Here is a 16,404-nt window from a genome sequence, read left to right on the forward strand (position 1 = left end):
CGGGAACCCTCTGTGAAAGATATCAGGAGGGTGAGTACCCGGAGGAGGGCCTTCTCTGCGGTGGCGCCCCACTTATGGAATGCGCTCCCCAGAGAGGTCCGCCTGGCGCCGTCGTTATTTGTTTTTCGGCACCAGGCCAAGACCTTTGTATTTCAACGATCTTTTAATAATTGTTGATTTCATTTATTGGTTTTAATATATTGAGCCAGGATGTATCCAGATTTTATATGTATGTATTTGCATGTGTATTTATTTATGATGTTGGGAGCCGTCCCGAGGCTTATGCGAATGGGACGGCATACAAAAATTCCAAATAAATAAATAAATAAATAAATAAAAGTATTGATCAATTTGAAGGGTTTGGAACATCGTACAGATATAGATAATCATGTTTTAATTAATTTATTTATTTATTAAAACATTTTTATGCCGCCCCATTCGCCGAAGCCTCGGGGCGGTTCACATCATTAAGTTAAAATAATTATAATATAAATTAAAAATATAAATATTAAATTAAAAATACAACAATACAGTATAAAATAAGCCGCCCTGGCCAGATAAAACCAATAATGTTAACAGTTAAAATGCCGCTTGAATAAAAAGGTCTTCGCCTGGCGCCGAAAAACAATGAACAGGGAAGCTCTTTGTATCTTTAATGAGGTGTACTTCAGACAACATGTGCATAGAATTGCATCCCATCTCTTACAAAATACAAAGAAAAAATACATTTTATTATGATAAAAACATTTATGGTTAGTGGGCGGAAGGGAGGTCATGATGTATTAAACATAATAGAATGAATGAGTATAGATTGGCAGGCTCAGCTGGTGTGTCAGTTCACATTGGTTTTAAGTTTACATTTTCTTTTTAACATGTTGTATTATAGATAGAGGGGCAATCAAGAAAATTTATTAGGTAATTATCATTAAATCTCAATTACAGACATTATCCACACTCATATGGACATATATCATTGTTATAGGTGTTGCTCCAAAATATTTCAAAAGTTGTTCATTTCTCAACCAATTGAGTACCAGAGACTTGTTAGTATATGTAAAGAGTAAATAGGATTCATCCTTATCACCACATTCTAGTTCTATAGGATACTTTTTTCTAATATTTTTTGTAGCTGTTAATAAACTGACATCTTAGAACACTGTTTTTTCTGTGCCGACCTTCAAAGGCATCAAAAAGACTAAACTGCACCTGATATTTGGTAATTTGTTCAGTATTTATCTATTTATTTGTTTCTGTACTGCCCAGTGTCGAACTGAACTATGCACGTTTTCCATACGAGCCCATTTATTTCCCTTTTTCTACCAGAAGTTTTATAAAATTGCATTAAGCAAATGGCAAAGAACCTAGATTGATTATTGCTGTTGTTGTTAAAATTATCATTATCCTTCCTCTTCTCCCACAAGAAAAAAAGCAATAAAATACAGCTGTGTCTTATAGAATTGTGTAAATTTGCCGCACAAATAGATTAAAATGGAATCTACAGAGAAGTCATCTAAAAATGTGCGTTTTTATTTGTCCCCCAAAACATTTACAAGTTTGGACTTGGTCTCTGGGAAGGGAGTTCTCTCTGCAGATGTAACATTACTGCTCCGACATTCAGCTCCTCTTCTTCATAACATGCGCATTGATGGGCTAATCTTAGTTTTGGGAGACTCCTACAATAGAATGGATTCCCCAGACGCCTTTCCCTTCGTCTAATCCTAATGTATTGTTCCCACCGTGTGCCTTTCTACCATCTCATCTAATGTTGTGAAAATCCTTAATGCGTTAAACGCGCAGAATTGAAAACCGCTGCATCTTGATTCAGTCCCGTGTACGACAATTGCTCTGGTTATTGGTTAAAGATGAATTTAATGTTGGGTTTTGAATAGCAACAGAGTAACATAAGCTTCTTGTGGCTTATCAGCAGCTTTTCAGACATGTGTATGGCATTACGACAAGTAAACAGAATTTAAACAGATAGACTTGACATGGAATCCCTCCACCCCCATCCAAATCACTGGCCCTTTTTTAAAAACTCTCCAGTCAGGCCGCTGCTTGACGTTGGCAATATGTCACACAGACCTTACTAAGTAAGTTCATATCTGCCAAAGTTTATAAGCTGGTGGAAGTTAGAAGGCAAAATGTTCCCTGAACCATGCCGCCGAGTGTAATGCGGTACGAGCTCAGATCCTGGCATTCCATCCTTCAGTTCGGGTTCATTGAAATCCAAATACCACAAGCAGTGGAAGAAAAATAAATACGGGCTGCAGAAGGCTGTGCCTCAGAACGGAAGATCTGTCCTGCGTGATGGCAGTGCTTTCCGTCTGCGTTCGCGTGGAGAAACACAACTGGGGCATTCTTGAAGTAGAGCAGTTGTTACTAACATAGGAAACTTGCATGGGAGACAGAAATACCTTGCAGTCGATCGCACAGTGATCTGGGAACCTCACAATGCATTTTGGGAGGGATTGTCTTCCCAGACCTCCTGGAAGTGTCAGATAATCCTCATAAATCCTTTATGCAATTAGCAAGTCTAAGAAACATGCATCCGGATGTCATCCTGTATTTTTATTCATTTATTTATGGAATCTGTATCCAGCCCTTCAGTCAAAAGAGCTTCCAGGGTAACTCAGTTAAAAAGAAGCCATCTCTGCTCACAGGGAGCACAGTCGAAACAGACACAGCACACAAGGAAAGATGTGTAAGGAGGGATGAGGGAGAAGCAGGAGTCGTTTAGTAGTGCTCCGGGAATGTTTCCGCTTCTCGTATTTCTTTGTCAATTGCCTTGATTGTTTTTTCCAGAAAAGGAAATGCATATTATTTAAATACATAAACAAACCGTCCCACAATGGAGGCTGGTGGACCTGTTTTTTTAGGACCCAAAGGGTGTTCTGCCACTTTAAATATCCTGCATCGGAGGCCAAAAATTGTTTGTGCAAAGCAGGGGGACAACCAGCAAATTCGAGCGGAGGGAAAGCCCAGAGCCTGTTCCTATCAGTCAAAGCCTGGTTTCGCCATTCCTTCTGACCATTAGGTCATTAGGCTGCAAATTTCATGATAAATGAGGATAATCTTACAGTCAATCAGATCCAAGCGGGAATTTTTAAATAAAATCTTCTCAATTTGCTGCTTTGAAGAGTGCTTTTGTTTTCTGTGTCGTCAGTGGGAAGACTGAGGTTTTTTAAATGGTTTAACATTCATTAAATATTGAACCAGTTAAAAACCAGCCATTTCCTTAGATGGGGGAGTGGAGGATGAAAACATATACTTGCAGCCTGAATTTTAAGCACCTCATGACACTTCTATAACTCAAAGGTTTATTGTGATAGTTCTGACCTTATAATGGGACACAATTTCAGTATAAATAATTTAAACGTTACACAGAAGGCAAACTGTTCTTTAGGCCTCAGGGTGGGTAACAAAAAGCAAACATATGTACAACATTAGAAATATCTGTTCTTAATTGGTCCATTTAAGGCAAGGGTGTGTATATATTTTAACAGGAAAACGCAGATTTTTGTTGCTGGTACTGATAGCCATCAGCTAATAGAATAATAGTTATAACTCTTCTCAGGAACCATTATAAACATGAACTTAAAATGTTTTTAAACACAAGCTTGTGGTTTAATCAAACGTGCATTTCTGGTTATCACGAGTAGATATCTTCCAGTGGTAGAATAGTAAAGAGTTCAGGGTTGTATTTCTGATTCTGACTATAATCATACCATTGCTAATTGTGCCGTAATACAGTAACCTAAACAAACCTTATTGAATTATCCTCACAAATTCATTGCAAGTCACTTTTCCTACAGGGAATCTTTTGTAGGTAGTAGGATAGCCAAAAAAAATAAAAAAAAATAAAATAAAGTGTGTTTGGGTGTATGAATGGTACTGTGAAAGTATATTTGTCTTTATTTATTGTGAAAAAATACTATCCAGTTTGTTTGTTTAATCATTTCTCAACAAATTAGCAGCTTACAAGAAATCAAACTAACAGAGAAGCAAAAACCAAACACAATATAGCCATAGAAATAAGCAACAGAAGTAGCAAACCAGACTAATGAAAAATAAATAATACTGGCAAAACAGCTTTGGTTTGGAAAGGCATCAAGATATGTAGTGGGGATCAGCAATTTGTGGTCCTGTAGATGATTAGGCACACAACTCCCATCAGCCTCAGCCTCCGGTGAGGGATCATGAAAGCTGTAGGCCAGAACATCTGCAGGACTGCATATTCCATGACCCGAACATACGGTACGGAAGTTAGGAGGCCTGTCCGGTGGATGGAACATTGCACAGTTGGTACTACCTTTATTTCTATTATTAATCTTATTTCTTTTCTACCCAATAGTTGAAGCATTCTGGGAGGTGTACAGCAGCATGTAAAACACAACAGAATGCAAAATAAAAACTTAACAAATACAAGCAGGAACATTACAATACAGAATTTAAAACCATATTTTAAAAGCTACAGTGGCTTCCACGAATTAAATCACAAGACCTGTTAAGCAGCAACCATTAAACCCTAATGAAATTAAATAAAGGGCATCCTTAAACTAGCACTAAAAAGATGTTGGCAGCAGGCAGGCGGGCTTCTGCAGGGTGTTTCTTCCACAACTGGAGAGGGCGGTGGTCAGTGAGAAGGATTCTGCCGCCAACCAAGCCTCCCCAGAGGCATTCCCCAGATCTTGATTGTAGTATCCAGACAGATGGCAGCTGGGAGAGGTGTTTCCTCAAGCGCCGTGGTCCCAAGCCACGGGTTAAACCAGCACCTTGATCTGGGCTTGGAAGCATGAGGATATTCACTGTGAGCGAGCCAGAACTGGTGTTACGGCTTCGGTGTTCCAGTTTCTGTTATCCATCCAACTTCTGTGTTTTGCACAAGCTGCAGCTTTTGAGCATTCTTTCCTGTGCACTCTCATGATCTAATTTAATGATGACCAGGGCACAGATTCCTAAAACCAGGCTATCTTCGTCCAAGCATGGATGTCGCTGGGCCACCAGCCAAAGCTGGTGGAAGACATGCTGTGCCACGGAGGCCGCCTGGGCCTCAAGCGACAACGGTGACTCCAGCAGCGGCACCAAGCGATGAACCTGCTCCCTCAGGGAAAGCGCAGGTTGCCCTCCCTCCATCCGGTCAGAAGAACCCGCTACGGACAGCGTCCTAGTCTTGTCTGGATTGAACGTCGCCTTCATCTAATCCGTTGGTGCAGCCGGGCATATCCAGGCTCACCTGCTGGAGATGAAAAGGAGAACTGGAACTGCATGGCATTGGTGTACTCATGACTGTGCACCCCAGAGCTCTGGATGACCCTGCCCAGTGGTTAAGGATCATGGCGGCAAGACCGCCCTCCAAGGAACACTGTATGCAGAGCCCCACCTTCTGGAGCTGGTTGTCCAGGCAGGAGTGGAGCCACTGCCGTACCTGCCGCTCCCAGCTCAGCCAGCCGCCCCAGAAGGATGCCGTGGTGACTGGTCTCGAAGACCACTGGGAGATCCAGGAGGGCCAACAGGATCGCGATCCCTCGTCATTCTCCTGGCATGGGTCATTGCGCAGGGCAACCAAAGCCGTTTCTGGGCTGAAACGTGGCCTTGGATCCGGATAATGAGCTGAGTAAAGGAGTGCCTGGAGCTGGTGGGCAAGCGCCCACTCCCCAAGACCCTAAAAGCAGGCAGGCAGGCAGGCAGGCAGGCAGACGCACCATTGGCTGCAGTGTCAGAGCAGTGGTCTTTGCCCTTGCAACCCCCTGCCCCCAACTGTCTTCTGCTAAAGGAGCAGCGTGCTTCAGCAGTGTTCCCTTTGGGATCATCCCCGCCCAGTCGGTGCTTCTGGCTTCCACCCCTGGCGACAAACGTTGGCAGGCAGGCAGGTCTGGGAGACGTCCCCTCTCTTCACATGGAGCTTCTGGAACATCCCTTGGGCAGAGTCCCAGTCCAGCCAGGGCAAAGCCAGAGTTCTCACCTTCTTCTGAGAGAATCCAGGTCTGCCTCTTGTAGCTGCAAGCTTCAGATCAGTGAGAACTCCCTATTCCTGGTAGACACCCATCCGCTCCTGGCTGTAGTATCTTAGGAGGCGAACAAAGCCGGTGGGGGAAGCCAGCCCTTTCGGGGATCCAGTGACGTAGGATGCAGTCCAGCAACTTCCATGCCTAATGCTCAGAAGCCTCCACACACACGGGCCGGAGTGTGAGGAGGTCAGGGTGCTACTTGGACACAACGTAAGATGGCAGCAGTATGCACCAATCCTGGAGGCGTTCTGGATGCTCTAGCAACGTGCAGTGCTAGAGAAAGTTCTCCTTGGAGTTCTGGTTGGAGGCTGGAGAATCTCTGCTCAGTTGTGAAGATCTCCCAAGCAAACCACGTCAACATTGATAGGAAATTCTTGCCGATGGGGCTGAACTGCTTGGCCAGTGTCAAAATGTGATTTTCGGATCGTGCCCATGGAACCACCGGGCTGCACAATAGGCAGGATTTGGGTACCTCTGCTAATATTTCCATTTGCCAGGACTGTGCATGAAAACCATTTGCAGTACCCATAAATACGAGCGCCCATGTTGGCAGAAGCGCTTCTGCCAGCAACGAATGTCCAGCCCCCAACTCCCTTATGAATGAAGCCAAGATAGTGCTTTAAAAGAAAATGTTATTTGTCTTGCATCTCCCGACACTGCCAAAACCAACCACTTTAGCGTAACAAGAAAGGAAATAAACTGTCAGTGATATTAATGTCGCAAAAACTAAAATAAAGGAAGGCATCCCTTCCTCTTTCTACAGCCACCGAGAGCTGTCCGTCACGGAGATTTCTTTCGTCCTCAGTAGAAAGTGCGTCACTTGTCTTCTATCTTGATCTTGTGTATTCACAGATCAGGTTTAAGTAATCATATTGCTTTGTCAGTATTCATAAAAATCGGAGGCATTCCAATGGCACTGACCACATTCTGATGATTGTATCTTGGCTTAATAAACTGAGATAAGAGCAAGCTTTGCAGGCGTCCCCTTGAGTCTGCCTTCACATATGAGTAAGCAAACCAGAAAGCCTTCAATTCCCTATGCTTTCCCATCGCCTCCAAACCAACAAACTGAGGTTTTCAGCTTTGGAACAAGTAAGGGTATTAAACCAATCTTTGAAGGTATCTAAAAACCCTTCCTTTTCTGAAGATCTATCTGAATCCTCCTATGATGCAAAAATCGCTTGTGTGTTACACATTTTTATTCTCATAAAGCTCCCTCTGTCCCATTTTTCAGGGAGCAAATCCTCTATTTTTCTGGAGCCGCTGCCTTGATAAATTAAATTTATGAGAGTGCCTTTTTAAAATGCTCGGTGGTGAGCAGCAGGCCTTGTGAATTCGTCGCAATTTTGCTCCCTCCCTGAAGTCATGGAGTTAAAATTGTGAGTAGGAAGTATATGGTTCGTTTCTAGCGGATACACATGGCGATAAGAGTGCCAAGCAGTACGCAGTCTGCCATTCTGTATATTTATTCTAGTATTTTTATACTGTTCCTCCACCAGCAAAGGCTCTTGGGGTGATTTATTTATTTATTTATTTATTTATTTAAAACATTTCTATGCTGCCCCCATCACAACAAAGCCTCAGGGCGGCTCACAACAAAAACATACAAAATCATACAAAAATTATATACTAAAAATATTAAAACCCGGTGCATCTTGGCTTAAATTTTTTTAAAAATCCTACATAATAAATTAACACTTAAAATAAGTTTTAAATAAAAAGGTCTTAGCCTGGTGCCGAAAAACAAATAACGACGGCGCCAGGCGGACCTCTCTGGGGAGCGCATTCCATAGGTGGGGCGCCACCGCAGAGAAGGCCCTCCTCCGGGTACTCGCCCTCCTAATATCATTCACAGAGGGTTCCCGGAGAAGGGCATCTGTTGCTGATCTCAAGGGGCGGGAGGGCATATATGGACGCAAGCGTTCCTTTATACCCAGGGCCCAAGCCGTTGAGGGCTTTATAGGTCATAACCAACACCTTGAATTGGGCCCGGACTTCAGTCGGGAGCCAGTGGAGCTGATGGAGAACTGGGGTTATATGAGAACAATGCCCAGTCCCCATCAGCAACCTGGCAGCTCTATTCTGCACCAATTGAAATATCCGGACCGTCTTCAAGGGTAGCCCCATGCAGAGCGCATTGCAGAAATTTACAATCATTCTGCAAAAGAGACAGGCCCTGCCGGTAGGCGTACAACTTTAAAAGACACAACACACAAGGAAAAGGAGATGGGGAGGTCAGAGGGAAAACAGCTTGACTTTTAAAAATGGATTAGACTATATTGCAGCTGCGGAAACATCGTTGGAAACACTGATAACTTATTGCAGAACAATTGTGTTTTCTCTAACCATAAGAACAAACACATCCCTAACGGAGAAAGATGCCTGTCCAATTTATCTGGCGGGAATTCTGGCATTTGCTCTTTTGACGTTGGCTTGTTGTACTGCTCCTTTCTCCTTTCGTGTGTTTACAGCATGTGTACGTAAGTCAAATACTTCCCTAATGTTAAAAAGTTACAGATATCACCAAAAAAAGGCAGTAATTGATCGTCGCTTTACAGGGGTCTGTCCCAGGCTGGGAAAAGGGGGCGAAGGAAGGCAAAGTCACACTTGTGCAAGGAACGGATCGCTCTCCTCCCATTCCCCTCACACAGCATATTCTGCCACCAGCGAAGCCTCATTATTTCTGAGTGTCCTAATCAATAGGGTCACAAAAGATTGATTCCCGCAGCTGTCACGCTGTTTATGACACAGATCATCTATAGCCTTTTAAAGCAGTGGGCAGTAATTCTCTTGTTAAGTTGCGAGTCAAGAAATCAGTGGACACATCTCAGCTTGTTGGGGGCGGCGAAAGGCATCTTGAGCGCGTCACTCATTGACCGAGAAGAGGAAACCGACACCGTTAATTGAATTTCCCCCGGGAGTATAAAAAGAGAAGAAAAGACCCCAGTAGTACAACGGCACAGAGAGGAGGAGGAGGAGGAGGAGGGAGGGAGAGAGCAGAAGCGACACAAGCTGTCAGCGTGGGGGGAACGGCTTACACGGATTTGACTCTGCTAATGGCTGGGTCTGGGAGAAGAATGGCCCAAAGGGAGGAGAGGTTCACTCAGTAGCTCCTTCCCACTTACTGAAAGTCTTTCAAACTTGCATGTCACAACAAATTGTTTCCTTAACAAGGGGAAACAATAGAGTCATTTGCCAGATTTCAGGGCTGTGCGGAGTGAAATAACCTTGTTTGAGCATGTAAACGGATCCTCTGTAATTACAGGACCGGTTGCTCCCCCCCCCCCCCGCTTTTCATTGCTTGGGTTTGTTTGGGGTTTTGGCCATCCCCTAAAACAGTGAGTTCCCAGCTGGGGCAGCTTGTCCTGCTATGGGCACCCAGAACGAAGTGGGAGGTGCAGTTTAGCCAAGGTTAAACACAATCCCTTACTTTGGGGATAAGCCACGCTGAGTGCAGGGAGACAGACGTCCTGCGTGGGTCCTTCTCTGTGCTTCAGTGCGGGCATCGCATTCCTGATCCCTGAAGCATGGTGAGGACAGAGCTGTCCCGGTTCTCATCCCGGTCGAGTGCTCAGGAGAGCGAGGGATTACGAGGCAGGTGCTCAGCGGGGGTAAGAGTGGCAGTCCCCGTCCATTCCCCCGCCCCTCTTAGAGGCCAGTGCAGTGTGTCCCCAGCAGCCTGCTCTGCACCCCATCACTGCCGGTCCCATCCGTTTCTCCTCGTGGAATGGCGGGAGGTGCCACTCCGCCCTCGTGCCAAGCAACACAATGCCTGGAGCTGCCCCTCTCAAGGCCCTGCTCAGGGGCAAAGCTCGCTGGGTGATCTCGGAATAGCCGAGTCGCTCTCAGCTTCTCCGGCATCCTAAAGGCAAAAGAGCCATGTGCTGTCCCAAGCTTCATCACGCAGAGGTGGGATGAAAAAGTGAGACGAATTAATGAAACAGAGTGCATGCCATGATCTTTCCCTTCTGTGTGTCTGCTATAGATTACCTCCAGTAATTGCCAGTATGCACCAGTTACTGGGTAACGTGGGTCGGAAGATGCTGTTGCGTTCATGTTCTCCTTCTCTTGGGGAACTGGTTGGCCACTGTGGGAAGAGGATGTTGCATCAGCTGAACCCTTGCTCTGATCCTACAGAGCATTTCTTAAGTGTTCATGTACAGCTGTGGCAACCCAGTGTTTTAAAAATGTGGGAACCACGCCCATTTTCCCCCCATGCATTGGGAGATGGGCATGGCCTCTACCCTATAGCAAATTCCATAGGTGTCTTACTAATTTCTGTGATTTTGTGAAACGACCCATCATACACAGCCTCCCATAAGCCATGCCGCTGCTCATTCTGAGTTGGACGCCTAAGATAGTTTCACATCAAAACTATAAAATTTCTATAGAGTGATCCCATTTTTAAATCTGGATCACGTGTGTACACACGTACCGAACAGGTGCACACTCGATAAAGTGCAGATTGGATTATTTTCTACCAACTTTTGCTCTTCCTCAGGTTTTCCAACATAGCTCAAAAAAAACAAGATCGGTGTATGTTTACAAATGTGTATTTTGGGACAGAATAGATTTATAAATGGTTTTTAAGAAAATATATAAAATTTGATATTTTGAATAGGGCCAGGTCATTCCCTTTTCAGTCCATGCCAGTTTTGCAAATGTTGCTCTGGGTGTTCCATCTGCATGCCTCCCGAGGGAGGGGAGAATTGAGCCATATGAACAAATTTGTTATTTGTAATGCATTTTTAAATAGAGATTTTTGGCACACACTTTAGTACACATTTTACACATTTTTGGTACCCATTTTATAGCAATACACTCTAACAAATCTGTATTATGATGTACTTGTAAAGAACTGTGAAGCCAAATCACAGCTGCATTTATTGAATGCTGCATTAGACAAGGAAATCAGGTTAGCGCTCTTAAAAATGCAGACTGAAAAATCCTTGAGCATTCCTATTTTACACTGTGAGCTGTTGTGCGGAGTTTTGTTGTCTGTTAAATGTTCGGGGTAATACAGGGAAACGGGACTTGTGGGTGAACATGCGCAAAAGCGTAATGACAAAAAATTGACCGATTTGTTGTTCTCTTCTTTCATTGCCAATCCTCAAATGAAGAAGAGGAAACCTGATGCTTCCAAGAGGGGGGGAAAGTCGTCACCCTAGAAATGCCCATTTCTTCAGGCTTAAAACATCCCTGTCTTTACCATAAAGCAACTTCACAATCCACCATTTGTATTTATATAAGAATCTAGCACAGGGCTTCTGGCCTTCTCCGAGTTCTCCCTTGGTGACCACTAATGTTGGGGATGTTTTTACGTATCAAACGACATTTGAGGATTTCGTTTCATTTTTCTCGTTTTCCTTTTCTTTTTTTAGATAAGTTCACAGTCCACCACTTCAGTCATGATGTCAGATATTTATATTTCAGTCCAATGTTTGTCATAACTTTCAAATGCAGGGGGACTGGTGGGCAGACAGTGTTTATCACAGAGGAGAGACAGTCGGGAATGGTTGGCCTCAACGGTGCAGAGTCCGGCTTCGTTATTTACATTAGAATCTGCACATCGTCAGGTCTATAACGAAGGGGCCATGGCTGCTCATTATTTAACGCTGGTTTGCTTTAAATATTCAAATCTAAAAGTCGGATCAAAGTCCTCATTTCGGTAGATTTCTTTGTTATCTTGGGTTCGCAGGCGCTCCCGCAATTCCATCCCCCCGCTCCTAAATCATGGTATTAGACAGTGCGATGCTAAAAATAGAATAAACGAAGTGTGAATAATTAGCCTATGTTGCCAGCTACAGTTTGCGGAATGAAGCTTAAACTTGTGTAGAGCAGGCCGGTTCGTGTAGCTCCAGGTTTATTCGGTTGTGTGGTAGCGGTGGAAGATGGTGCTCCTGCTGAGGTGAGCCATCGCTCCGTGCTAGAACACATTCTTAATGCGCCAAAGGCTGAAGATTCAGTTCTGAGCATCACAGTCTGAAGGCTGGGCTAGGACTCTAGAGACCTCTGTGGTCTTGATCGGCCACTTGGTAGAGCTGGCCATGTTGCGTGAGAAAAGACAAGCCATAGTTGAGTCGTGACGCACATGCTCATCCTGGCAGAAGTGCCTTTGTGTGGTTCAGTTCTGCATGTTATGGTGAGAACTTACTGTGATTGGCTGTTCCTGAGGCCATGGGTTGCGAGTCTTTAGTATGGGTCAGGTCCTCCTCGGGGTTTTTGGCAAATAGGCTCTCCCGGGTGTCATTAGTCCATCTCTCCCCTTTCCCATCCCCAACTGATCAAGGCAACAGCCCCCTGTTAGGTTGGGCTGGCTAGCTTTGTAAGACAGAGTGAAGTTGTTCACACAAAGCATCCACCAAGCAGTTAAGCATTCCTCTAATTGTGGACTTAGTTCTTGCCAATTCCAAACAGAATTCTCCTCCTTCCTTCCTTCCATCCCACGTTCATTTTTGCGCTTCCGTGCAACTCCGGCGCACTGGACTTCCACTCTGTACTGAATCTAGCGAACTGATTCCTCACATACGTTGCTGTCCATCTGTTCTTGCCTGTTCTGGCCTTTTTGTCCCTATGCTGGGTATTTCCTGAACTGGAATCGGGTCTTGCTGTTGATTCGGATGCTTTAAATGAGCTTCCGCCACCCCAGCCCAGCCAGACACCCAACCAAGAACCCAGGCTGTTGGCCTTCGTCCGCGTGGATTTTGCTATTCTTTGTCAGCAGCATTTTGATCTGCCTCTCTCAAGGCATGGGATGAATGTCAGCACCAGTTGGATACTCGCATGTGTGAAGGCTGCAGTGGGTTGGTCTGGGGAGCTCCCATATTTGAGGAGCTGCTTTGTAAAGCCATCTTGCAGCTTGAAAGGTTCTACCGTTTCTTTTGCTTCAGATCCCACACTTGTCCACTGGAGGGAGTAATAATGGCAGTTTAGCTTCGACCCTTTCGGTGTGCTAGAAATTGGGTTTTCTAAAAGCAGGAGGAAGAAAGTGCATAGTGTACTCTGCATTCCCCGTTCTGTAGGGGAAAATCCTCTAGTCTAGGGAAATCTTGTGTGTCCACAATCCATTCCTGGGCATCCTTAATCCAGAGCAACTTCTAATTCCGTGCTGCTCAGCTTGCAACTGTGGAGCCCAGCCGTGTGTGTGCTGGGAACTTGATGGTAAATTGGATTTAGGATCAGGGCCTGAAATTCTTCAATATCAAGGAAGTCCTTTTCTGTTGACATTTGTCACGAACATAAAGGCCTGAGGCAGCTGCGCTGACAGAACCTGAATCGCACCTCGGGCATCAGTGAGACTGTTTCAGCTTATGCCATTCACCCATTAATCTTTTGCAGCACGTTATAGGGAGAATCTTGAGCAGAATGCAGTACGCTGATCATCTCGGAGCCGAAGCAGCACGGCGCAGGAAATCCACGATTAGATCTCCTAACTTGTTTTAGCTTACAGTAGCCAAGAAGGGGTCCATTCTTTAATCAGAACAGAGACACTGGGAAAACGCTTGCGTAACTTCAGCCCACACTTTTCCCGCCAGATCTGTATCCACGTCTGGAAGCTGCTAGCCATGCAGGGGAAAATATTAGCACCATGTCCCTATTTTCACCTTGCTGCTAAGGGTGGGGTAGCCACATATAGAAGAGAGGCCTCTATTTACAGGCTTCCTCTAATCCAGGGATGCACAACTCTGTGTGCTCTCTGAGAATCTGTTCCCCAAGGCCAGCTGATCGGGTGCTCCTCTTACCTTTGGGCAGCTGCAGAAGTCTTTCGCTATTTGAAGGGCTGTCCAGGCCATGTCTGTGTCCAGGATGAAGCATCTTAATAATCCGGGGGTCTTGGAATTGCCCGCCCACAGCTCATACCTGGCAGATTGAGCAGTCCCAAAAGTCACCTGGTCACATACGCTGGGAAATTCTGCTTCCATTTAGTTTATAATTATTCCCAAATGTACGTCTATATATCTAAATTTTGGCTGACTCCCACTCCCCGCAAATCTGCCCTTTCTTGCTCTCCCTTTTCTGCTGATGACTCTCCTCTCTCTTGGGCCGCTTGTACACAATCGCCCTGCGTGTACACATCCGTGATCTAAAGCAGGGACAAGCGCTCAGGGAGAAGAGTTAAATTACTATGACCCACGTCGGGTTGTCTTTTTTCCAGTGAATTTAAAAGTCCTCAAACATGGTGACAGTTCCTCAGCAAGACACTTCCTTCTCATCATTCTGGCGACCCTTTTCCTGAATCTGCGTTACCTTTTATAGACAGCCCTGTGCAGGGACCGTCGCCATTACGGTCGTCAAGGTGCATTTGAAAAATAGGAGAACAGTGTGGAAGATCGATACCTGTGCATCCCCACAGGTGTCCCCCCATTCTTGTATCCAGTCTCTCGATGATCACTCCTCTTCATCCGTCTTCCTCTCCTGCCAGCATGTTGCCCCTTCCTCGGGCTTTCGTGTGTGTGTGTGCGTGTGTGCTTGGGGCACAGACTGCTTTGCAGATCCTGCCCAAACTGAAAGAAGTTCAGAAAAAAAGTTTGCTGATTGGTCTCTTTCTGTAAAAATAAGCATCTCTGAATATATACCCTGTCTTTGTTGTTTATTTTAAGCAGAGAAATTTACTTCTTTCTTGGCAGAGAAGCAAGGTAATTAGTTTTCTGGGTATGTGATGGTGGGGGTGGTTCCGGTTTTATTTAGAGCATCGCTAGTCCAGGATCCCTGCCAAGAATCATCGTCGTGCCTTCAGGTCACAAGAATATATGTCTCATGTTTTTTTTAAATCTTATTTTTACTGAAAAATAACTGTACATGTCCTTAAAGGTGTCATTGGCTGGTCTTTGTGGGATATTAGCCAAGATATTAGTACAGGGGACGGAGCTGTCATTGTGCTTTTTGCAAATCCCAAAAGGTTCTGCAGGGAGCTGGCCTGTGCGGAGCCGGACGGGCTCCCTGGTCCACTCTTCCCTCCTTGGCCTGGATCCGCATTTCCCCAAAGCCCTGTCGGGTCATCCGTTACCTGATCCCTTTTTACTTGGAGAAGCCAGGAATCAAACCTGAGACTCGATATGCAAACAGATGCTTCTCCCCTTTGAAATGGCCCCTCCCCAAAGGAAACAGGTCAGTCAAAGCAGCAAACCTAGAAAAACGGTCTCAGTGGACAGCAGAAAAATTCTCGCCGTGAACAGACGGAGAGCAGTTAGCATCAAATGTTAACGTCATCCTGGGGGAAACCCTCTCCAGGTTGCCACAGAGAAGATCCTGCATCAACAACCTGCAAGGGAAGAAAGCTGGACTAGGACTTCATTTCTTAACTGCAGAGTGTAGGATTATCATCATCTTTATCATTATTAATGACGCTTCTATACCACCTGTAGTCAAAGCTCTCTGGGCAGTTCACAACAGGATATAAAAACAACACAATACAGAACGTTTCAAATTAAGGCAGCCTTAACAGGCATTAAAATGCAATGGAAACAAACCCAGCTAAGAAAGGAAAAGGGCACCTGGATCAGGCCCTCGGATAAGCAGGGAGATGTTTGAAGGCCTCCCCAAAGAGGACTGTCTTAACCTGGCGCTGAAACGATGGCAAATCTGGCTCCAGGTGGGTCGCCACGGGGTTTTTTCCAAAGATGGGGGCCACCACAGAAAAGGCTCTCCCCCAGTGGCCATCCTCTGAGCTAATTGGGGTGAGGGGCTCATTTGGAAGGAGGTTCTCCCGAGATAATGGAGGCCAGAGCTCATTCATAGTAAAGCAGATTTCGGGTGTAATCCTATGCCTGTTTGGACAGAGAAAAATGCTAGAAATGCCAGCCAGCACAATCCCACTCCACTCCATTTTATCTTCAAAAACAACCCTGTGAGGTAGGTTAGGCCAACAGCAAGTGACAGGAGCTTCAGGGCTTCATGAAGACTGGAGTCTAGATCCCGAGTCCCTAGCCCGTTATTTTTACTACAGTCAGAACTTTTGCCGTTAAAATCAGGTCGGAGGAAGGATGCCAAGTTTCAGGCAGTTCTTATTTCATCTGTGTGTCTGCAGACCTTCCGAACTCTGTGGAGAGAGGCTGAAGGAGGAGAGCTGAAGACATGACCTCTTTGTTTTACCTCTGGCTTGTTTTTGCCTGCTGCTCTATTTCCATTGTGTCTTTCCATAACGTTCTCCCTCTGGAAACCCAACAATGCCATTTATTCTTTGCAAACTGTTCCCCACTTGACCAAGTGACATGTGATGTGATAACAACAAAACCCTTTCACGGTTGTCCATGCAAAAAGCAAACGTCAGTCAACAAGAAATTCCCGGCCATATAAAAACGTATTCCAGAGTCTCGGGAATACAGGAGGCAGGCTACCAGACTCTTTAGACGCCCGTGGAAAAGTGGAATTAATTTTTAAACTGCATTGGCGATCC

General features: G+C 45.1%; 1 protein-coding gene across 3 annotated transcripts in view; it reads left to right on the forward strand.

Annotated features, from left to right (window-relative positions):
• Positions 1 to 16,404, forward strand: part of SCAPER (S-phase cyclin A associated protein in the ER) — a 143,212-nt gene that overhangs the window by 63,417 nt on the left and 63,391 nt on the right. The gene's annotated exons all lie outside the window — the stretch shown is intronic.

The sequence above is a fragment of the Varanus komodoensis genome, unplaced genomic scaffold, assembly GCF_004798865.1.
Source record: "Varanus komodoensis strain SLA01 unplaced genomic scaffold, ASM479886v1 scaffold67, whole genome shotgun sequence".
Lineage (NCBI taxonomy): Eukaryota > Metazoa > Chordata > Lepidosauria > Squamata > Varanidae > Varanus > Varanus komodoensis.